Source organism: Dendrobium catenatum, unplaced genomic scaffold (genome assembly GCF_001605985.2).
Source record: "Dendrobium catenatum unplaced genomic scaffold, ASM160598v2 fragScaff_scaffold_931, whole genome shotgun sequence".
NCBI classification, from domain to species: domain Eukaryota; kingdom Viridiplantae; phylum Streptophyta; class Magnoliopsida; order Asparagales; family Orchidaceae; genus Dendrobium; species Dendrobium catenatum.
Window position 1 is genome coordinate 73,726 of NW_021319393.1, and position 24,506 is coordinate 98,231.

A 24,506-nucleotide genomic window follows, 5' to 3' on the forward strand; every position below is an offset into this window, starting at 1 on the left:
CTCTTGTGAGAAATGAGGGCTCTATTTATAGATTTTCTAGAGTGGCATGGCCTGTAAATAGGTGTGAGATCAGGGGCGAATAGGGAGTGGTCCAATGGATGGCCGATATTGAATCCTACGATCATGTATCGTTCGTTGGACATTTGAAGGCCTTAGTGATGTCGGAATTCTGTGATCTTGGGCTCGTTGGATTCGTCTCATCGAGCCCTTCGATTCGAGTATAAGCTCGTCAAAATCGGAGTCCGTTTGGTAACTCAAATTACGGTTTGAACCTTCCAACAGCACTTTGGATCCATTATTTGGACCCATTTGGGCTCGGATTGGGTTGATCTTGGTGTCGTTGAGTTCGTATTTCCGAGACGCTCAGTTCGACTATAAGCTTGCTGAAATCGGAGTTGGGGTGCTCTCGGAATTAATTTTTGAAGTTTCCAACTAGCTTTCGCCTCGAGATTCGTGCCCGATCAAGCTAATTTTGTGATGCCGTATCAAACATGAATCAGACTCGAAAATTAATCTGATCAATTGCCGCAATTGCCATGCGATCTCCTTACTTTCCTATAAAGATATTTTGCAACTTTCATATTTCAATATTACAAAATCAACCCCCTACATTCATTCCCATGGATTAAGGCCTTACAAGTAAAATAGATACACACCAAATTTAGTCTTAGCATTTAGACATTACTGTAATAACACATATTATTAAAAAATATATATTTAACTGTAAGGCTCTATTTGAAAATTACAATTATTTATAAAAATAATTGTAAAATTATTACAGAGAATTAATTAAAAAAAACATTGCAAGCATCATAATTTTTTCTCTTTTGAAAATATCACATATTATATATCTTATAACTTTCAAATCTTAGTAAATTTGATTGTAAAAAATTTCATCATGTTGCATCCTTGAGTATTCGTGGCGGTAGAGAAATATAAAGTTTAACGTATTAGTTTTGTACGAAGATCCAACGCGTAATTAAATAAAAAGATAGGGTGTAACATTCATAAGAGAAACCAATATTTTATGTTGAAAACCTTGAAAAGGGGAAAAACCACTAGGCCTGATCCAGTTTGAATGAATCAACTATTATTTGCAGTCGGTTATACCCTTCCTTGGGGGGAGGACTTGGCTTGGTGTACATTATATGGAGTACATTATATGGTGGGAATACAAAAAATCATTGTTGACATGTTCGTTTGGTCGGAAGGACCCTAGTCGGTGGCAACGGAGGTCAGAAGGACCATTGTCTAGCAACGGAAGTCGGAAGGACTGTAGCCAATTGTAGTCGATTGGCGACAGAGGTCGGAAGGATCGTAGTCGGCGGGCTACAAAGGTCGGAAGGATCGTAGTCGGCGAGTGACAGAGGTCAGAAGGACCGTTGTTTAGTGACGGGGGTCGGAAGGACCGTAGCCAACCGTAGTCGACGTGCAACGGAGGTCAAAAGGACCGTTATCTGGCGATAGAGGTTAGAAGGATAGTAGCTAACCATATAAGTACTTTAATCTGATATGGAATCTATGTAACTCCAATGATATTGACTATGAAGTTGAGATTATTGCATGAGCTCGATAAACTTGTCTCCTAGAGAAAACTAAGTTGTTCATGCATCTTTGAAATATGCTTTGATATGTTGGCCCCCATATTTTTTAAGGTTTTTTTAGAAGGCTAAGGTTTTCATATGAGTGATGATTTTATCAACCACTTGCTTTCATAGAATTTTTATAGAGAAAATGTTGTTTACTCAGTATTGCTCGATGATATTAACTTATGTAGAAGAGATCAAGAGAATCTACAAAGGATGTATGACCTATCTGAGGATGTATGTCAGAGCCCTGCTCGATGACATTAACCTATGTAGAAGAGGTCAAGAAAATTCACCAATGATATATTACATATCCGAGGTTGTATGTTAGAGCATTGCTCGATGACGTTAACATATGTGAAAGAAGTCAAGAGAATTCATCAAGGATGCATAAACTATCTGAGATTGTATGTCAAAGCGTTGCTCGATGACATTAACCTGTGTGGAAGAGATCGAGAGAATCCTCCAAATATGTATGACATATCTGAGATTGTATGTCAGAGCCCTGCTCGATGACATTAACCTATATGGAAGAAGTTAAGAGAATCCACCAATGATATATAACCTATCCGAGGTTATATGTCAGAGCACTGCTCGATGATAATAACCTATGTGGAAGAGGTAAAGGGAATTTATCAAGAATGTATGACCTTTTTGAGGTTGTATGTCAGAACACTGCTCAATGACGTTAACCTATATGAAATAGATTTGAGAGAATCCACTAAGGATGTATGACCTATCTGAGGTTGTATGTCAAGCCCTGCTCGATGATGTTAACTGATATGAAAGAGGTTGAGAGAATCCACTAATGATATATGACCTATTTGAGGTTATATGCCAGAGCCATACTCGATGATGTTGCTCTATATGGAAGAGATTGAGAGAATCCACCAAAGATATATGACCTATCCAAGGTTATAAGATAGAGCCCTACTCGATAACGTTAACCTGTATAGAAGAGGTCGAATCGAACCCCCCGGGATCGATTTTGCCTTGATTGGGAGGGGTAAACACTGCTTGTATCCTAAATTAAAGGTGAATAGTGGTCTATCTTTAGACCATAATTGCCTTTTTGAAGTCGAGATAAAGACATTTCCTAAGGAGTAAAAGTCCAGCGAATGACTGTATAAAACTTATAATTGATTGGAAGCATACTTGCATTTGCTGTAATTTTCTTGAAATATCATCTTGATGTTGAAAAGCATTGGAGGATCTTTCTTATTATAGTGTGAGTCAACATCACCCCCTAGTCCGCAAGGATTTTTATGAAATTGATGCAGCAATAACTAATATTAGGGTATTGACATGAATGATCTTTTTAGATTGGAGCAATAGTTGCCCCTAGTTAGGAATGATGTTACCATAGACAACGCCAAACTGTTACGTCCTGGAGTATTTGCGGTGATAGAGAAATATAAAGTTTAACATCTTAGCTTTGTATGAAAATCCAACACGCAATCAGATAATAAGAGAGCGTGTAGCATTCATAAGCGCAACTAAACTTTTTATGTGGAAAACCTTTAAAACGGGAAAAATCACGGGGCATGGTCTAGTTTGAATAAATCTACTATTATTTACTGTCGATTACAAATGAGGCCCTTCCTTGGGGGGAAGGCCTTGGCTTGATGTACATTATATGGAGTATATTATATGGTGGAGATACAAAGAATCACTATTTATGTGTTCGTTTGGTCGAAAGGACCATAGTCGACGGGCGAAGTCGGAAGGACCATTGCTTGGAAATGAAAGTTGGAAAGACCATAGTCCATCGTGGTCAGTGTGCGACAGAGGTTGGAAGAACCATAATCGGCGGAAGACGGAGGGCAGAAGGACTATTATCTGGTGACGGAGGTTGGAAGGACCGTAGTCGGTGGGTGTCGGAGGTCGAAATGATCGTAGTTGACAAGAAACGGAGGTCGGAAGGACCGTAGCCAACTGTAGTTGGCAGGTGATGGAGGTCGAAAGGATTATAGCCAACCATAGTGAGTGGGCGACAGAGCTCATAAGGACCGTTGTCGACGGGCGATGGAGGTTAAAAGGACCGTTTTCTTGCAACGAAGGTCGGAAGGATTGTAGCCAACCGTAGTCGGCGGACGACGGAGGTCGGAAGGATCATTGTCTAGCGATGAAGGTCGGAAGTTCGATGTTGGGCGGAAGCACGACGTTGAGTAGAAGTCCGACGGAAGTCTGGCAGTGGGTGGAAGTTTGGTGTTGGGTAGAAGTACGACGTTAGGTAGAAATATGGTGACGGGCAGAAGTCCGGCGTTTGGTAGAAGTCTGGCGATAGGCGGAAGTCCGGTATTGGGTAGAAATCTGACGACGGTTGGCGGATGCACAGAACTCCAACGTTAGTTGATGGTCGGGTAGGAACTCTGATGTCAGTCGGCTGTCGGGCAGAACTCCGACATTGGTCGGTTGTCGGGTGAAAGTCCGATGGTGGTAGAGGAGGAGTCTCTTCATTCTCTTTTTGTTTGGGCCTCCTTCATCCCCCCTCCTTCCCCGTTTGGGGGTCCCATTATATGAAAAATGATTGGTCTATTTATAGTTTTTTGAGAGTAGCATGACCAGTAAATTATGAAAAATGATTGGTCTATTTATAGTTTTTTGAGAGTAGCATGACCAGTAAATAGTAGGAAGATCATGAGTAGTTTGAAAGTAGTTTGAATGGATGACCGATGTTGAATCCCTTGATCATGGACCATTTATTAGACATTTGAAGGTTTTAATGATATCATAATTCGGCGATCTTAAGCTCGTTGGATTCATCTCGTCGAACCGCTTGATTTTACTATAAGCATGTCATGTTTGGAAACCGTTTGGTAATCCAAATTATGGTTTGAACCTTTCGAATGTGCTTCAGGTCTTCGATTTGGTCCCATTTTGAGCTCGGATTGGGTCGAATTTGGTGTCGTTGGATTCATATTTTTGAGAAATTTAGTTCGATTATAAGTTTGTTGAAATCAGAGTTCATATGATATTCAATTTAATTTTTGATTTTTCCAACTTGATTTTGCCTCGAGATTCGTACCCAATCAAGATAATTTTTTGATGATATATCACATCCCCTCATAATTTTTTTTAATATTGAGAAAATAGTACTTAAATAATAGTGTGATAGTAATAAAAAAAAATAAAATAGTGAACCCAAAATAAAATCATAATATTCATGAAGTTATATTTCTTCAAAGCTGGTCACTACGATAAATATAAAAAAGTATCACAAATTTTTTTTTTAAATGAAAATGAAATTAAATTTCACTAATTTATTTTGTTGGAAGAAAAAAAGTGTTAAAATATCCATTTTCTTGTTGTTTGATTAATGAGTAATTAAGTTTTTTTTTTATAGAAAATGAATAATAAAATCTCAAATGATTATCAGATATAATTTTCTTAAAGTCAAATAATAAAATTTTATTTATATTTTTTAAAGGAAGAATTTTAAAAATAAGTATACTTAAAAAATAATCAAGCAAAATGAATATAATTATTTAAAAAAAATAAAAAGATTAAATTCGTCAATCAATTGGCGTAATCTTTTTTTTTTTGGTGAAAATAAGGGCAAGGCCCGTATATTAAAGGAAGAGGAGATTACAAAAACAATCACCTATGCTCCAATAAAAATCAGAGCTGCTCAAAAAGAGCACAAAAAACAAAGAAAATTGAAAAACCTGTAACTAATTACAAAGATACAGGAATCAATTATCTAAAACAGAGAATGTAAAAATGATCCATGATGACTCCCAAAAACTTCACAGGCACCAAAAGAGAATAGTCCCAGCCGGCATGAAGAAACCTGCAAGAGAGAAAACAACAAAAAAAGGCGAAAAGCCCATAAAGCCTGGACTCAGATAAAAGGCAATAAGCCAATCGAGAGCTTCCCGCAAAACCCCTGGTTGCCTAAAGAAGGCCGTCCAAGGGGCCTGATGAAGGGCACATCATTGTCCAAGGGTAGAGAAGCCCCATCAGGAAAGGTGAGCACGAAGACAGCCAACATCCAGAATCCAGAATCACAGAAGTGTGAGGAACTGCTCAGAATTTTTCCATTTGCCAATTTTTGCTAAGATCATAGATTTAATCCTAGAGGATGTGGTAATAGCACAGGAGAAACTATTGCCAAACCTCCTCTCATTCCTCTCTTTCCAAATGTAGTATAAGGAACATCAGATAGATAAGTAGAAAAAAATTTGTTCCACTTCAGTATATTTCTCTTGTTCAGAAATCCAGCTGAACAGATGCAGGATGGTCGGTCTTAGCAGCAAAGCAGTAGAGGCAGGGATGACATTCACCAAAACCTTGTGGGAAAAATTGCATTCAAAAAATAATTGGTTCTTAGATTCATCATGTAAATTGCAAAGAGGGCAACAAGGATCTATCTAAATGTTTGTTAAAGATAAAGCTTCCGCCGTTTTTAACCCACCAACCAGAGAGATCCAGGCAAAAGAGGAGAATCTCAGCACATACTTTTTGTGCCAAATGAATTAGTACCTTTGAGAGAGGGGGTAACCATCAAAGTAATTCAAGTAAAATTTGGAAAATTTACCCTCCATCTGATCAACCCAAAGAATATTTCTAGCAGAAACATCATTAATAGGAATAACATTGATGGTGTTAACAACCAAAGGGTTGGAGTTCATAGGCAAAGCTCAGGTGTTACCATCAATAAGATTTCTCACCATAGCATTAGGATCAGAAACATGCAGCAGAGCCGAACCACCAGAAATAGAAGAAAGGGTAGAGTTATCACACTAGTGGTCCCAATGAAGGGAAATAGTTGACATGGTATTAATCTGGAATTTGAACAAAGGCTTAGCCTTAACAGCCGTCAAACACACAGATTTTCATAACATAGAGGAAAAACGAGGAGCAGGTCTCCAAGGGGATCCGTATCTGGAAAGTAACCAATTAGCCAGGGGGGAGGAGCTATTATACATTCTGCAAATAACGGAGCAATTGAAAGCATACTGAAGGGCAGGGATAGAAGACATCCCCAAACCACCATAACATTTAGGATTACAAACCTTGTCCCAAGAAATTAATCTAAGTTTCTTAACTACCAACGTGTCACTAAAAAATAGAAATCTAGAAGATAGTTTCCTGATGGTTTTGATGACAGTTTTAGGTATGATGGATCCTCTAATCCAATAAGCTATGGTGTTATGAATAATGAACTTTAAGTATTGAAGACGCCCCGCAAAAGACAATATGTGAGCTTTCCAGCTGCCACGACCCGACCCGATCCGGGACGGATCCCGCTCGCACCGGGCCGCGACCAAACCTTTTATCCAGGATCTGGCTTTGGAATTTGCTTACTGAACTGAATCTTCCAAATATTTCAACTCAAAAACCAACACACAGACACAGACCAGAGCTACTATGAATCGTCAATTGCAGCGTCTTGCATTGCTTTGTTGTAAGAATTCCTGCAGTTTTTTGTAAGTTTTTTTCCACCTTTTCTTTGCAAGAAAAGTGAATATTTTGGAAGTTTTATTGCCGTCTCCTTGCACAAGGATCTTTTGTTATGAAGCTTATGTTTATTCATGAAACACCGTTGTAAAGCCATGTAGATTTCTTGACAAAATATGCATCTAAAAATATCTTCGACGAACTTTGGGTGGAGTATTTTATAACAATTTCAAGAAGTCACGATTATAGAGAAGTTTGTGATGATTTGTGGCTATAAGGTAACGACATCTATGCTAGTTTATTACATGAAACCTTACAAGCATTACATACAAGTTGTTTGATAGAATATCGTTGAAAGAATAGTTGAAAAGCTTTATTTGAATGGAAACCCTTCTTCTCAAGTTTTCTTTGATCGTATACATTTGGCCATGAAAGAAAATTAGCTAGTACATGATGAGTATCATCTTGGTGTTAAATGTATTGATATTGTTGGAATTTTGATAGTATCTTGCCTATGGTTTGTATCATGTGCATCAATGCGTATCCTACAAAATGTCATAAAGTTTGTTATTTTTCATAAAAAATGCATATGTAGGAAAATTTGAATTGAAGCCTTTGTATCTTTTCTATTCCATTTATACACTATTCATTGGCATCACCACAAGAATTTGTTGGAAAGCTCTTATGTGCATTCATGTTACAAAACTTGTCTTGGGTGTGAGAGCGAATTCATGAATTTTGGTTAGAGAATTGTTTGGAATTGTTGGTGGCACATAGTATGATAAATATAAGTTTGTTGGAAGAAATTCTATGTCTATTCTAAATCGTTGGATAAATGAAATGCTTATTTCTATGACTAGTAAATGTTTGTATATTTCATACATGCTTAGAATGAAATCGTCTAAATGCAATCTTTAGAATGTTTCTTTTGTAAAGTTTTAGAATAGAGGTTGTTAGAAAAGGTTATAAGTTTTATATTTGATTTCATGCTAGAAAGATTTGGCTAATTATTTTACGTCGAAAGGTTTTATTGAAGATTTTTGTGAATGTTTTGTGATGAGTGCTTTACGATGAGAGGTTTCTATAAAACCTTCTCGTCGGAAAGCTTTAGGTTTTCATACCCCACTCCAAATAAAACGGAGAGGCACTTGATCGTCGGTATTTTGTAGGGCTTTGAGTCAAACCATGATTTTGGTAGATAACTTTTTGTAGAATTTTGTATGACACTTAGTTTAGAGGTTCTTGCAAGTCATGTTGAATTTTCTTAGACTTGTGTAGTAGTGTCCCTTAGCGCCTTTTGAGAATGATTATGGTTTCTTCATTTGAGTTAGATTATTTTAATGTTTATTTCAAAAGTAAGTTGGTAGGATTTAAAACCTTTAGTAGCTTTATGTTAGAGGTCCTCAGTGTCCTTTTTGGAGCAAGACAGTCCTTACTCCTTTGGGTTCTCTCTTGAATGTCAGTCTCTAAAATATAGAATTTTTGAGATGAGTGCAAAAATCATAGAGAATATAGGCTTAAGTCTAGTCTTAGAAGTACATCTCCCTTAGTTGATTTAGCTTTGGTTTAGGGCGTGTTGGGAGTAGTCGGGTCAAACGTATCAAGTGCCTCATTTGGAGTGGGAATAGCAAAGGGCATTGTTGCTGTTATAGGATGCACTTGACTTCTACGAAGTGGACCTAAGGACATTTCTTATTCATGCATCTTTTCATGCATCATACAACGATAGGTCTATTCGTCTGTATATTGTAGAGTTGTTGATTTAAGTCTTCTGAACTATTAATTCTTGAATCCTTAAGATAGAGCCTTCCCATCTTGCATACATATAGGGCGATTGGTTATGATTAGGATTTTAGCTGGCTTCCTTTTTCAGGCAAGGAATAAGTCCAGACTGCATTAGTTAGGTCGTAGGCGTTAATGTCGTATGTACGATATTACACCTCTTATAGATTTAAGATCTAAAGGTGAGTGGTACGAGTGAACCACTATACACCTTATTGGTGGGTAAGCTTTCTTTCCTTCTGAAAACTATAAATCCTACCCATCTGCGTCACACAGATGACGCCACTTCTCTCTTTCTCTCATGCTTGCTTGAAATGCTTGGCCTCTCTCTGTTTTTCTCCAGTTTTTTTTTCTTCCTCGGATCGGCCGGATGTTGACTGAACCTTGTGTGATCGATTGAGCCAAGTTGGGACCTTCTTCCTCTTTGATTAGGAAAGCCTAGAAACCCCTTGCACTAAACCCATCAGAGAAGATAATCTAACATCCTTAATCGAGAGTTTTCCTAAGTCAAGGCTTAGGATGTAATTAACTGTGGGGGCTTGCACCCGTAGGAAACCGATCCCCACAATCAAATAAACCCTATTCGATGCTGATGTATCGAATAGGGGAAATCTCGTGAACTTTTGGGTTATAGATATTATTATCCATCGAGGTTGGTAGGTGAAAGCCGCTATCCTCCATGGCTAATCGTATCTATAACTCCATCTGCCCTCCCATTGACCCGTTCGTGTCGAGCGTAGAGGCCTACGATCGTTTTGTCCTACGGGATAATGCGGCCGTACCCTCTGCATTTGAACCCCCGCGAGCGGTGCTCTTTCGGAGACCCACACCTGACTTGTAGAAGTGAAAATTAAATCCATCCGGCCCTGGGGCGTAAATGGAAGAGCCCTCAAAAACCGCAGTTTTAATTTCAATGTCAGAAACAGAGAGAGTAAACATGTGAGATATATTAGGATTAATACAATCACCCACAGGAAAACTATCAATATTATGTAACATCGGGGGAGGAGGGTTAAGCAATACTTTGATGAAGTGGTCAATAATGGCATAAACGGTTTCTTGCCTAGAAGAATGATTAGAAAAAGTTACCAAATTGAGGACAGTTCGTTTAAAAGGTTGAGAAGTTCGTTTAAAAGGTTTCCTACTGGTACTCCTACCGCGAGAGGAACCAGGAGGAATGACAGGTTTATCCGAGACAGAAGTGGGATTTGGGTTTGAAGGGCAGAGAGCTGAAGTATGCACCAAATACTTGCAGAATTCGCAAGGAGATGGCCTCCACTCATATTGGACCTTGAGACTGAAATCGTCTCCATCCTGAGAGATAGGGATTTCTTCAGGATATTTGGCCTCACAATCAACTTGGACACAGACCCTGGCATATGTGAGCCAAGTTTTCTTAGCAGTCAAGGAGTCTACTGCAAGTGGAATGCCAATCTTACTAGCTATTCTAGAGATACCTTCAGAATTTCAACAAGCAAGCGGTAGGTCATGGATCTTAACCCAAATCGGGATGCTGGTAAAGTTTTCTCTTTTAGGGCGTAACCTAGGATGCCATTTCTGTAAGACAAATGGTTTACCGAGAAGAAACCAAACTCCTCTATGCCAGACCATATCAAAATCTTCTTGGGAGGTGAATCTCAAAAGAAAAAAACCATCACTAAGTGAGAGAAGAGTAAGCGAACCTTTGAGCGACCAAGTTTTTTTGATCGCTCCAAGAAGTGTTTCATAGTACGGTCTCCTCCCCAAAGAGTAACCGACAAGGCACAAGCTCCAGTCTTGAGCTCCAATCGACAATTTTTCCCCCGAAAAAAGGAATGATCTCCGGTTCAAAAGGAAAGAAGGAGAGCGGGATGTTGTCGGACACAGCTTCCGTAGGCGCAAAAATGGAGTTCCAGTCACGAGGAACAGAGGGACTAGCTCCACTCTTGCCAGAAGGTAAGGGTGGAAAATCAAATGTATAAGAAGAGATGTCCATGCTGGAGAAGAAGAAGGCCTCCAGCTTAGCCGGAGGAGGCGGCGGATGGCGGGAGAGCAAAACCGCGAAGGTGGAGAGAAAAAACCCTAGTGCAGCTCTACCTTAGAGGATTCTTGTATCCTAATTGACGAAATCTAGAATGTGCCAATAAATTTGATGAGTTTTGAATGCTCCAAATCGTTTGTTGGAGAACGAGACGTGGAGAGAAAGAGATGCCCGAGGAAGAGGGATATAAAATAATTATTTAATAAAATTAAATCAAAATCAACAACCAATATGAAATAATTAAGTAAATATATTCTTTCAAACCAAAACTTTTCATTTAAAAAAAAAAGCCTATCAATATAAAAAAAAAACTTTTCATATAAAAAAAATAATAAGCCTATCAATATTTGTCATAATAAAATAAATAAAAAATTGAAATCAAATTTCCACACCTATGTAATATTATATTTTAAAGAAGTCAAAAAAGCCTTGACCATTTATTCCGTTATTGCTTACACCATTTATAAATATTGGCTCCGTTGGTCTCAGTAGATTTAATTAATATATATTAAAATATAAAGAAGTAACCTCTTTACTTAAGTCATCTAGGTAATATATTTTTTAAAGTTATTTTTTGTATTTATTTTAATTAAATAAGTAGATGATATGTTTCATAAATGTCTGTATGTTTAACACAATCATCATCATTATAAAACATCAGTGCATTATAATATAATTTATATTTTATAACTAAAATTTTCTACAATTATATATATCATAAAAAATTTATAACTCTCTTAAATTTAAAATAAATTCTTTTTTTTTTTTTCTAATAATTGATCAATTTGCTTGCCCAAGAAAGTCCTGAGCTTCGTTGTAGGCCCCACACGCTTGCCCAAGAAAGTTCTTTCCCATGCACTTTGATGGGTGAGAGTGTTAAATCCTCTGTAATACGTACTGTAACATCGACACATCCATTTTTGACTCTATTTGTGGGTTAGAATTCAGCATTTCCTTTCTACGCGTTTAAATTTACCCAAAAAAAAAAAAAAATTCTACGCGTTTAAGAATGTTTTATATGTACGTGAAAACTTGAAGTATGGAATTTTTACTTATGAGCGCTAGTGCGCTACCATGTTGGGTTTTGGGGCGCTGAGCTCCCAATTTTGGTTCATTTTAATATGAATATTGTCGGTGCAGTGGCATTAGGCAAAATTGGGTCACGGATCAGGTTCGAGTCCAACTCAGAGCTGACCCGGCATTATTCAACCCGACCTGAACTCAACCCATTTTTTTTTAAAACGGGTCAGTTTTTAGGATCCGAACCCGACCCGCTTCGGATTCGGGTCAACACAACCCGACCCATAAGTTAGCCACCACCCTTAATTTGTGCACTTAATCAACCAAATCTCGTCGGACACTCGGACCCGTAAGGCAGCGGCCAGGGCCGCTGGCCAGGCATGTGAGAGTGGATAGAGGAGAGAGGAAACAGAGAGAAAGCGAGATAACAGAGAAAGGTAGAAATGTAATCTTATGCATTAACGTCTGTTACAGGATATATTTATAAGACAATAGAGGTACAAGTGTAAATAAGAGCTAGAGTGGTTTAATCTAAATGATATCTGCTCACATCCTCCCGCAAATTAATCACCCGGTTCACGGATGGTTAATTTGGAGCGAAGATATTTGTACCGAGTGATAGAGAAAGGTTTTGTGAAGATGTCCGCGATTTGTTCTTGAGTTGTAATATGCTGAATTTGAATGTTGCCATCGGTAATGTGCTGTCGAATAAACTGATAGTCTATTTCGATGTGTTTAGTTCTGGCGTGAAAGACGGAGTTCTTTGCAAGGGCAATAGCAGAGATGTTGTCACAGTGAATGATAGTTGGTGCGGACTGAGGAAAGTGAAGCTCGGCGGAAAGACGACGAAGCCAGAGTGCTTCCGAAGTTGCAGCGGACAATGCCCGATATTCCGCCTCAGTTGAAGATTTGGCTACCGTTATCTGCTTCTTAACGGACCAGGAGATTAAGTTAGGTCCCATGAAGGTACAGTGACCGGTAATGGATTTCCGGTCGGTGGTGTCGGAAGCCCAGTCTGAGTCAGTATAATTTCGAAGTTGATGATCTCCGGGTGTCATTGGTAGGCCAAAGTGTTTGGTTCCTTTGACGTACCGAAGTATCCGCTTGAGATTCTTAAAATCTTGATCGGTAGGTTGGTCGTGCGGCAGTGACTCGATCAGTAGAAGCGACATGGACTGACTGACTGACTGACGCATTGACGTTATGCGACGCAGACTGAACAAGTCCGACTCATCAATGCAGGAAGAAGAGGCGGGTGCGCATGCGAGCAAACGCTATTAGACGTGGGCAGACACTTTTTTTCAGGTCATTCCGAGTCATTCTCAGATTTCCGGGTCAACCCAAACCCGACCCGATTTTGAAAATGGGTAGTATTTTTGGACCCGAATCCGACCCAATTCTAGTCCGGATTGACGATAACCTGAAATTTTTGGATCGAATTTTCAGGTCATGTCAAATATTGACACCTCAAATATTGACACCCCTAAGTGGCACCACTATTTAGAGGGCATCACGGCACTAGATCAATATTTTATATTGGGCCAACATTACCCCCTTAGGCGAGTTTAGAGAGTGTGAGGGTTTTAGTGAGAGAAAAATGGGTTTGATCGACTTCTGTCCTATTTATACTATAGACCCAGGTCAAAAACATGTCTGAATCGATGCATATTACATCTACCTATATCAACTTTTAATATTGTGGAAATTTTAAGATTTTTTCAATTGAAATTAAAATTTTATAGTGGCAAAATAATGTTAATTTCATATCTATTAAACTTTCATATTGCAAATTTATGTATATTATAAATATGAGTATTATGTGCATTTTAGTATCTTCTTTAAAAATTGCTTTTAATTCATTAAATGCATATTGATTAAATATTAAAAAATTAGATCGATAGGTGTCCTGTTGCTGAGGTGTGTTAGCTCACATGTATTCTGCATTATGTTTCTGATCAAGGTAAGGATAAGGAGCCGGTTGAGTAGTAGCTGAGATTGCAGGTTCTAATAGTCTAAGTTGGAAATGTATTTTCTGATTTATTAATTTTTGTATAGTCATAATTATTGTATGTTCTATTATTCTTACTTATCTAGAGAATGCGTAAGAGCATGACTCACGCACAATCGATGTTAATCACCTTGTTGGGGAAGAGAGAGAGAGAGAGAGAGAGAGAGAGAGAGAGAGAGAGAGAGAGAGAGAGAGAGAATTGTTTGTCTGTTAATATAGTATGAGTAGGGGTGTCAATTTTTGACACGATCCGAAACACAACCCGAATCCGATCCGGAAAAATCTGGGTTAGGGTCAACCCGAACCCGAAACGGGTCGGATTTGGGTTCAACAAATCAACCCTTTTTAAAAATCGGGTCGGGTTCAGGTTGACCCAACATCTCGAAATTGACCCGAAAATGACAGGAAAACTCTTATTTGACCCGAAAACTTGATATTGACCCGAAATCGAAGATTGACCCGATTTTTGACCCAAAAACTTGCAATTTTAGGTCAACTACAGGTCATTCGTGTCGGGTCAGATTGACCCGAACACGAATTGGGTCGGGTTCGGGTCCGGAAACCTGACCCGTTTTTAAAAACGGGTCGTTTCGGGTTGACCGAATAGTGCCGGGTCAGTTCCGGGTTCGACCCGAACCCGACACGTTGACCCGAATTGACACCCCCGGTATGAGAAACTTTTACCATTTTTATTTGACTAGATTTTGGTAGAGAAATTTAGCCTAACGTTTTTGCATTTCTCCGAGACCTTACCGTGTCTTTCTGCTTTCAACAGTCAAAAAATAGACAAATTCGTTCAAATTCTGCCCTCCCTTCTTCACCAAGAAAACACGAACGTAAATATTATTACAACTAATCAAATTTTATGAAGCCAAGTTTGTATTGTCTCGAAGGAAAGAAGACCGTTACCATTGAATTTGAATATTCAGTCATTCCCCTCTCCTGTTGATGAAGAACTGGTCCACCTTAATATATCTCAGCCATAATAATCAGAGGAACAGAGAAACACATTTCAACCAAATTCATAAATAAAATATTTTTCTACACTATTAGTTCCTCTTAGGCTTCGTTTGAGACAGCTTTTTTATTGCTTTGAAGTAAAAGAGGTGTAAAATATTTCAAATGCAGGAGTTTGAAGAATATTGATGTTTGATATTAAATAAATCAAATGGAGTGTTAAATTTTAGTGCATTTAAAATTCATTTTCTCTAGTTCATTTTTTATTTATTTGAAATTTCTTAAATTTGGTTGATTTCCATATATACAGGAACTCCATTGCCTGTTGTTGCTCATCACCCATCGCCGCCCACCACCACCACCGCCCGCCACCACACCACTACTTTCCCCCATCACTGTCGTTGCATGCCACCATGGATCACTATTATTGACCATAGCCACCACCGGCTGCCGCCATTGACCATGATTTCTAGCCACCACCATCCACTGTCATTGGTCATACTTAATATTGTATTCATTTTACTTCAAATCAATTAAAAAGGTTAATTCTTCACATTTATTTTACACTCATCCAACAAACTCTAAAATATTTCAAATACATTGTATTACTTTTATAGTAAATTCCTTTTTCAGCCAACCAAACAACCCCTTAGTATATAAATCTTATGTTCATCATTATTTATGCTCAAAATTTTTTTTGTTACTTTGGTGTTTGGAAATATAATTAAGTGGTGTAGTTAAGTTAATTTGCTTATGATGATCTATAGGCTTTGTTTGGGATGACTCACTTACTATTTCTTAAAGTTACTTTCTAGTACAAAAAAATTAATTTTTTGTATTAAAAAGCTGCTTTAAGAAGCAGCGAGAAAGCCGTCCCAAATAAAGCCACGGTTAGAATATTTGCTCACTTGTTTAATCATTTTGATTATATCTACAATCACTTGTTAAATTAATTGATTGCAAGTGTGTATGTGCTTATATCTATGAGTAATATATCATTTTAATTATGGTTGAACTTATGCACTCATTTGTATTTATTTATAACATTGTGTGTATCATATTTCTCACAATTGTACATTGTACACATTTATTGTGTTATAGATTTGAGTGCTAAATTAACTAACTTCTATTATGTATTTTATCATGGGGGCTTTCAATTGGTAGAATTTTAAGAGAAGAACAAAGCTCTTTTGTCTATCTAATTCACAACAACCCTCTCTTAGTGGAACTTTTATTTGGTCCGATGACCGGACGTAGAGCTATGTTCGGCGAGTGCTGAGAACGCGCCACGTAGCAGGCACAAGATCGTGGACCCGACCCGGTGAATAGTGGGTATGTCGCATATGCGTTTTTTAAATCCATGACAACCCGGTATTGCTAGGTATTTGTCAATTTTGCTCGGTAATAACGAGAAATACCATTATGTGAAGACAAATACCGAGCAATACTGAGTTTTTCTAGAAAAGCTAGGTATTGGTCTTCACAGAGCGGTATTTCTCGTTATTGCCAAGCAATACCGAGTAATACCTAGCAATATGCGAACATAGCATTCCCGGGTTCCGGTCCGGGTCAAGTCGTCGGGCCGCGCGTTTAAAATAAGAGCATGTGGCGTGAACTCAGTGGTGACCGGACGTAGAGCTACGTCCGGTCACCGGACCTAATAATTGTTCCTCTTAGTGAGCCTTACCTCACAAATAGTATTAGTTTAGTGCGACTTTAACAATCACAGCACAATTATTATTATTATTATTATTATTATTATTATTATTATTATTATTATTATTATTATTATTATTATTATTATTATTATTATTATTATTATTATTATTATTATTATTATTATTATTATTATTATTATTATTATTATTATTATTATTATTATTATTATTATTATTATTATTATTATTATTATTATTATTATTATTATTATTATTATTATTATTATTATTATTATTATTATTATTATTATTATTATTATTATTATTATTATTATTATTATTATTATTATTATTGACTTTAACAATCACAGCACAATTATTATTATTATTATTATTATTATTATTATTATTATTATTATTATTATTATTATTATTATGTCACATTTAATGTTAGTATTATGGTAGGATATGAAAATGGGTATAAAAATGTTAAATAATGAATCAACTTAGATGATTTAATTTGCTTTAATTAACTTCCATTTTTTATTGCTAACAAAATTTTTCTCATATGTAACTTTATATAAAGCCTTGTATGTAGCTTGTTGTGTTGCCTTTTTCTTTAGTTTTTGTTTTCCCACTTTATTAGCGGGTGAGACTAAAAGGGAGAGTGTGTGAATCGAATGAATACAAGCGAGATCAAGTGAAAGATAGATGGGAGGAAAGTTATGCAATTAAGCTTCAAGAGCAAGAGAGGTAAGGATCTTAAGCCTCATTGTCCCAGTTGAAGCTTCTTTCACACAAAGTCAATAAAGTGACCAAAGCTTACTATTTTGCAAGAAATTTGTAGGAAAAAGAATATGATCCCTTGACCACCGACATCGAATTATGATTTTTCAATTGTCATCACCCTACAACTATCCTTCAACCACCATAGCTTGATTACAATTCCTCAACTACCATCACCCAATTATGATTCTATGACCATTTTTGTATGCTTACACTGACATCCATTGACTTCATCACTTGTTGTCACCAATAAAGTCAACATATGCCATTGCCCATGAGATCAATGAAGTCATTGACACTAACTCTGACTTCGATTTCACCACCATAATTTATGTTGTTCTTCCTCCCTTAATGGAGAATGCCCAAAATAAATAGTAAATGGTCGCTTGAAGACAACTTACATGCCACATGTTGCTTGCAACTTCCACACGAAATACATTACATGTATTATATATGATTTATCACACCTTTCCCAATCACAGGGAAGGGCACCAATTATAATCGGTTATAAAAATTAGTATCACTACAAAAAAAAATTTCAATACTGGCGGATTTTTCGAAGGCCCTAGTACTGCTAGAAATTCTGGTGGTTAAGCCTGCAGATTGTCCAACGGAGTTAACTGACGATTTAGCCGCCGAAAATTTTGGTCCGTCAGTTCTACATGAGTTGGACACCTTTACCGGCAGAATGTGTGCCGATTTTATGTAAAATTATTTCATGCGGTCGTAGCTATTGGTATTAGCCCTATTTCGCCGAATATAATAGAGTATAACCCTAAAATCTTATATAAATTATTAGAGGCAAGCAATGGATTGTTACATGATTAGAAGCAATAAAATTTGTTATTTGATTAAGGTTACAATTTTTGGTATTCACATGATTATTGTTATAATGGTTCAAATTAGTAAATTATGTGTTTTCTTGACAAAATATTCTAAAAGCATAGAGTACTTAATTTAGGCTGATTCATAAGAGAGAGAGATGTATATTTATAATAATAAACTAATTTTCATAATTTATAATACTGAATTATATATATCAAAATATGTAGGATTATTAATTTAACATTCATATGTCTATCTAAAATGAGAGATTTTGAATGTATAACAGATTATTACTAAGATAAAAAGAATTGATAGATGAATTTATTTAGGGAGTTGAGACTTTCATTCAAGTTGCATATCAACTACATTCATTTAAGTCTAATGGAATATTTAGATGTTCGTGCTCAAAGTAAAAAAAGTAAGCTTGATATGTTAAGGTTGATTTATATCGTAGGGAATTTATTCCAGAATATTGGTTCTAGACCTCACATAACGAGTACGAGCCAGATAGATATACTCTTGCTAATCCATCCATGCTTCTAGAAAATCAATGAACATCAAATGAATAGATTGTATAAAGAATTTATTTTTGATAGAGCAGGTTCAAACTTAAGAGAAAACATGGAAGAACCACCAAAATAAGAAAAAAAATTAAATTATTAATGCTTCTCAAAACTAATTTAGGATAGTTGAATATATCATTTATAATTATCAGTTGTTGTTATGATATTCAATATCAAAACTAAATATAATATTACAGGGGAGTGCTTTAATGACTTTATTTAGCTTCTTAAGAAAATAAATCCAACAAACAATTTAATCCTCATAGATTTATATCAAACAAAGAAATTAATATCAAAGTTGGGTCTCACTACTGTAAAAATTGATTGTATATAAATGATTGTATGTTATACTACAAGGATGATGTGACAAAAGTTTGTTGTCATACCTATAATGTGCCTCAGTTTAAACCCAATTCGGAAAAACAACGTCGTAAAAAAAAAGATATTTTATATTCTTGATTATTTTATTTATCAATTATTCTATGATTTCAACGCCTCTATGCATCAATAAGTTCAACAAATTATATAAGATGACATAAAAAAATTAGCATATGGTGGTGTTCTTTTTCGTCCATCAGATGCTGAAGAATAGAAGTATTTTGATCGGACACATACTTCATTTGTTGTCGAGCTACGTAACATAAGATTGAGATTATATGCTGATGATTTAACTCCATACAATCAGCCAGCTTCATCATATTCTTGTTGGTCAGTCATACTAGTACCATACAAACTTCCATTAGAGATATGTATGACTACCTTATACATATTCCTAACACTTATAATATCAAGACCACATAATCAAAAAATAAAAATTGATATTTTTTTTACCATCATTAATTGATGATCTCAAATTCTTATGGGAAGAATGTGTCCTCACGATGACATCTCAACCAAATAGAATTTTCTCCTTAAAATTGCATTGCTTCAGACCATTGATAATTTTCTAGCTTACGGTATGTTATCAGGTTATAGCACAACAGAAAGTTACATGCCCTTACTGCGTGAAGGATACTAAATCTTTCACACTAAAATATGAAGATAAAAATACTTGATTTGATTGTCATCGTATGCTCATACATTCTGATCATCCGTTTAGTAGAAAAAATAATATATATATTCTTCAGAAACAAAGTTGAGAGATTATCTCCTCCACCCATATTAAGTAGTCATGACATACTACATATACTTTATGATATTTCATTAATTATTGATTTCCCAAAGTTATCATAGTGTAAATTTCTTGGATATGCATTCTACATAATTGAATTATAAAAAATATTTTCTGAACATTATTATATTGGAGTAAAAATTTGATAAGACATAATCTCGATATTATGCACATTGAGAAAAATATTCTCGCTAATATTTTTAATACAATCATAAATGTTAAAGGCAAAAGTAAAGATAACGTTGTGAATGCTAGAATGGATATTAAAGAGTATCATAGGTGCAAAATCTTGAGCTAGTAACAAATATCGACGACAAAAAAATGAAGCTCGAAGCACCATTCCCATTCAAGTTAGAACAAAAATGATTACTATGTCAATGGTTTCAAAGTTTAAAAATTTCTGATGGTTATGGTTCAAACTTGAGATTATGTGTAGACCTTAAATATGTGAGATTATTTAGACTAAAAAGTCATGACTGTCACATAATTATAGAGATCCTCATCCCAATTATATTATGTATGTTACTATATTACATATCGAATCCATTGGCGGAGCTTAGCCTTTACTTCAAAGATCTATGTTTATCTAAACTAAGCCAAGAGGCTTTACAGATGAGTGAGGAAAACATATTAATCATCCTATATAAGATAGAAAAAAAGTTTTTTCCCCTATATTCTTTGATTATATGAAAAATCTTCTAGCCCATCTACCTTATGAGGTTAGAGTAGGAGGACCTATGCAATATAGTTGGATGTACTCTTTTGAGAGGTAAAAAGTGTATTTAATACGTTGTCTTTAATATTTTCAATCCTAACTAATAATTCTAATGGTCTAATAAATATTTAAACAAGTTAAACAAGTATGTTAAGAATAAAGCACGACCAAAAGGATCCATATCTAAAGCATATTCGGCTTAGGAGCTTGTGCATGAATAACATGGCAACGAGGAGATAGAAGATGATTGGGTTTAAGTTAATGTTGAAGTTGTTGTTAGAATTTGAAGAACAAGCTTTTCTTTGAGAACATATTGATGTAAACTTTTTATTGTAGTTGAACTTTATGTTTTAAAATTTGTTTATATTGAACTTTATCTTTACTTATGTTTTATTATACTTTGAAGCTTTTTTATTTTGAATTTTATATATGTTTTCAACTCTTTTAGTATTTCTTGATTGTGAATATTGTGTTAGTTGTATTTTATTTTATTTATACAATTCATTTGATGCAGTTATCAAATGTGGAGGATTTTGTGGACAATTAAAAGACTATCAATTTCATTGTAATTTATAGGTTTCTGACGGCCTACCGGCAGCCTAACCACCAGAAATTTCGATATTGGATGGATAACAAGCTGCCGAAATAATAAAGAAATTGCCGGGGATTTCCAGTGGTCAAACCGCTCATAATGCCACTAGAAATCTCTGGTGGCTATTCTACGGAAGTCGCCGCTCCGATCGCCGCCACAACCAAAATAGAAAACCGTCGGAAATCCGTCGAAAATAATTTTCAGCAAAAAAAGTGCCAACGAATTACTTTTCCTACGCAGCTTATACTAGCGGAAAAATATCCTGCGGAATACTGAAATTCTATTGGAAAAGTGCCCATTTTCGACGATAAGGGACAATTTTCCTGTAGTATATAATCACTTTAACTAGACCAAACATTATAATTTTTTCAATTTATGAGTTTTTCATGTAAAATTTTAGCATCTCTTGCAATTTTTCTTTTACTTATGTGTGTTGAATCTCCATAAAATCTAAAGATTTAAACTCCCTCACTTTACAATTACGAATGTTTTGATACACGAGAAATAACGTCACAAAATATCATGATATCGTTTAATAAGACTTTATGCATGCAACATTCTTTAACTAGTTGAGGTAATTTTTATTTGACAAAATACTAAATAATACTTAGAATAATACCATATAAAAATTTATACGAGAAAATTTTGAAATATTTATATAATTTAAATTTGTAAAACTATCCAAATAATATCCAAAAATGGCTAGAGATGCAAAATGGTTGAAAAACTGAGGTAAGGAAATACTTGGAACAATTTTTCACTTTGCATAAATGACCCTAAGAGGCTGTTTGTGAAAAGAAGGATTTTACTTTAGTAGAATTTAGTAAATCTTAGATTTAGTAGATACTTTGTATGTTAAATCCTCAATGTTTGGAAAAAATAGCTATTAATGACAAATAATTTAATTATTATTTATCTTAATTATTAAATAATTTAAATACTATTATTTTACTATTTATCAAATTACTTATTTAGGTGTTAATCTAATAAGTATTTGATATCTAATTATATTTATAACTATATCATTAATCATTAAAATATTCTACTACTAGTTAATTATTTAATTATTATTTATAGTGTTATATAATAACTATTTATATTTGAAATTATATTAACTAAACTATTTATTTTAAATTTTAATTACTCTAGGGTTTGCTTTACATCTTCTCTATTTCTTCATTGGTGTTGCCTTTCCTCTTCCTCGTTTGTTCGTGCCTGCTCCAGCTTCTTGTGAAGTTTGAAGGCTTCGCATGAAGTAGTGTGGAAAGAGTCGCTAATGAAGCTTTTTCATCTACTTGATGATGTAGGATTAGAAGTCACGACGGGAGCTCGCTCGCTATGAAGTAACCATCTTTATCCCTTTCGCACGCTTCATAGACCCAATCTCATAAATCCGCGGAACTATAGGATTTCATAAATCTAGAACTCACAGTAAAAAGGGGTAACGAAGGATTTATTCTGTCGTGAGATGTATCAGCCGCTCAAATCCATTTTGGCAGGATTTAGCCTAAATATTGCTCAAATTCCGCATAAATCTTGTTAAATCGGGTTGTCAAACAGTCCCTAAAGTTTCCTAATTAATTTACTTCCTCTCTCTCTCCTCCGTGTCTCTTTTTCTCATGCTCCCCCTCACTTCACCATGACAATGGAAATGTAAAATATAGCAAAAGTCAAATTCACGCACACACATCATATATTCAAGAATTGAACACAAGATCTCTTGGTTGGCAGTCAAACATCAACGCTCCCAACCAACAGACTAAGGCTTTGTTTAGGACGGCTTTTTTACTGCTTCTTAAAGCAGCTTAATTTCTAGTAAAAAATAAATTTTTATGCTAAAAATTTACTTTAAGAAATAATAAGAAAGTCGTCCAAATGAAACCTAAGATAGCTTCATAACGATTTAAATTCAAAAAACATAGCCGTTGGAAGTACTCTTGAGACATTAATAACACGTGAAATACGTCAAAACAACCGGAAATTTTCCTCAGTCCACATCTTAAAAAAGGACCAAAGCTTTTCACACAACCTCAGATTACGTGGTAGTCAAGTTTATTTCCATGTACATTTGTTTCCTACGACTCTTCTTAACTAGAACGTTTTTGGATTTGGACTTCAACTTTCTCGTGATTTTGTGTTGTGAAAAGTCACACTTGATGATTCACTTTTTTTTTTCCTCATTATTGAAAGTAGGGGTGTCAATATTTGACATGATATCGGATGTCAATATTTGACCCGATTTGAAAATTTGACTTGAACCTGACCTGAAAATTCTAAATTATGGTCAACCCGTTTATCAAATGGGTCGAGTTCTTTGGGTCAGATTCAGGGTGACCCGGAAACTCGACAATGACCGGACTGACCCGAAATCGGTTGTACACTAAATAAAAAACTCGGATGTACATGAAATCGAAAATCTCGATTCGATTCTCAAATATACTCGCGACTAGTGAGTCAACCTGGCCTGAAGGCCTCATCGTATGCCTCTCTCCCCATCCGCGGCCCCGACGACGACATTCTACTCTTCTCCGGCTTCGACGAGACGAATATGTTCCTTCTTGTCCAATCCGATGGCTTTGATGAGAGACACGAGACGAGTCGTCTTGATGTCTTCCTCCATTCGCACGGGTAGGGTCGGGTCAACCTAGCAACCCTCGCGGTTCATATCCGAGTTGAAATACCTGACCTGTTTGTCGGGTTCAGGTTGGGTCAACTAGTGTCGGCCTATCGAGCCAGTTTAGGGTTGAACTTGAACCTAACCCAATTTTAACAGCCCTAATTGAAAAGAGAATGTTTGAGCAATCTGAAAGTTTTTTTATTTTATTTTATTAGATTATTTGGTTGAGCTTATGGGCTCATATTCATGTGTGGAACCACATGTACTTTAGGGTGGGCAATTGCCCCCCTTAAAAAAATTTTTTTTATAAGAGAGTAAAAAAAAAAAATTTCTATAAGAACATTTTTTTTGGAATATGAAGCCTGCCGAACTCCTTGTTGTCTAAGAATTAGATTTTATTTAGCCCTAGTTTGCAAGAAAACATTCTATGCAGATGTCGGACACAACTCTACATTCGAAGGCAGCCACGTCAGCGGTACTGAGCCGTAGTACTAAGCAATATGAAACTATGGTACAAAACGAAGGGGCGGTGTGACAAATTTTGGTTGATTTTCGGATAACGTTCGATGTCCGCACAAAATTATTTTTACTAGCTTGGTGTAGAAGCTGTGGTTCATGAAGTAGCAAATCCTTTTTTTCCGATTATGGGCATTTTTTGGCATAATTTTTTGTTTTTTGTTTTTCGATTACTATAAATTTTTTTTTCTTTTGAATTTGTGTTTAAAAATTATGGAAAATATATTAATTTATTTCCAAAAACAAAAAATAAACTAAAATTTAGTGGTCATTTAATTTGGGCTCAC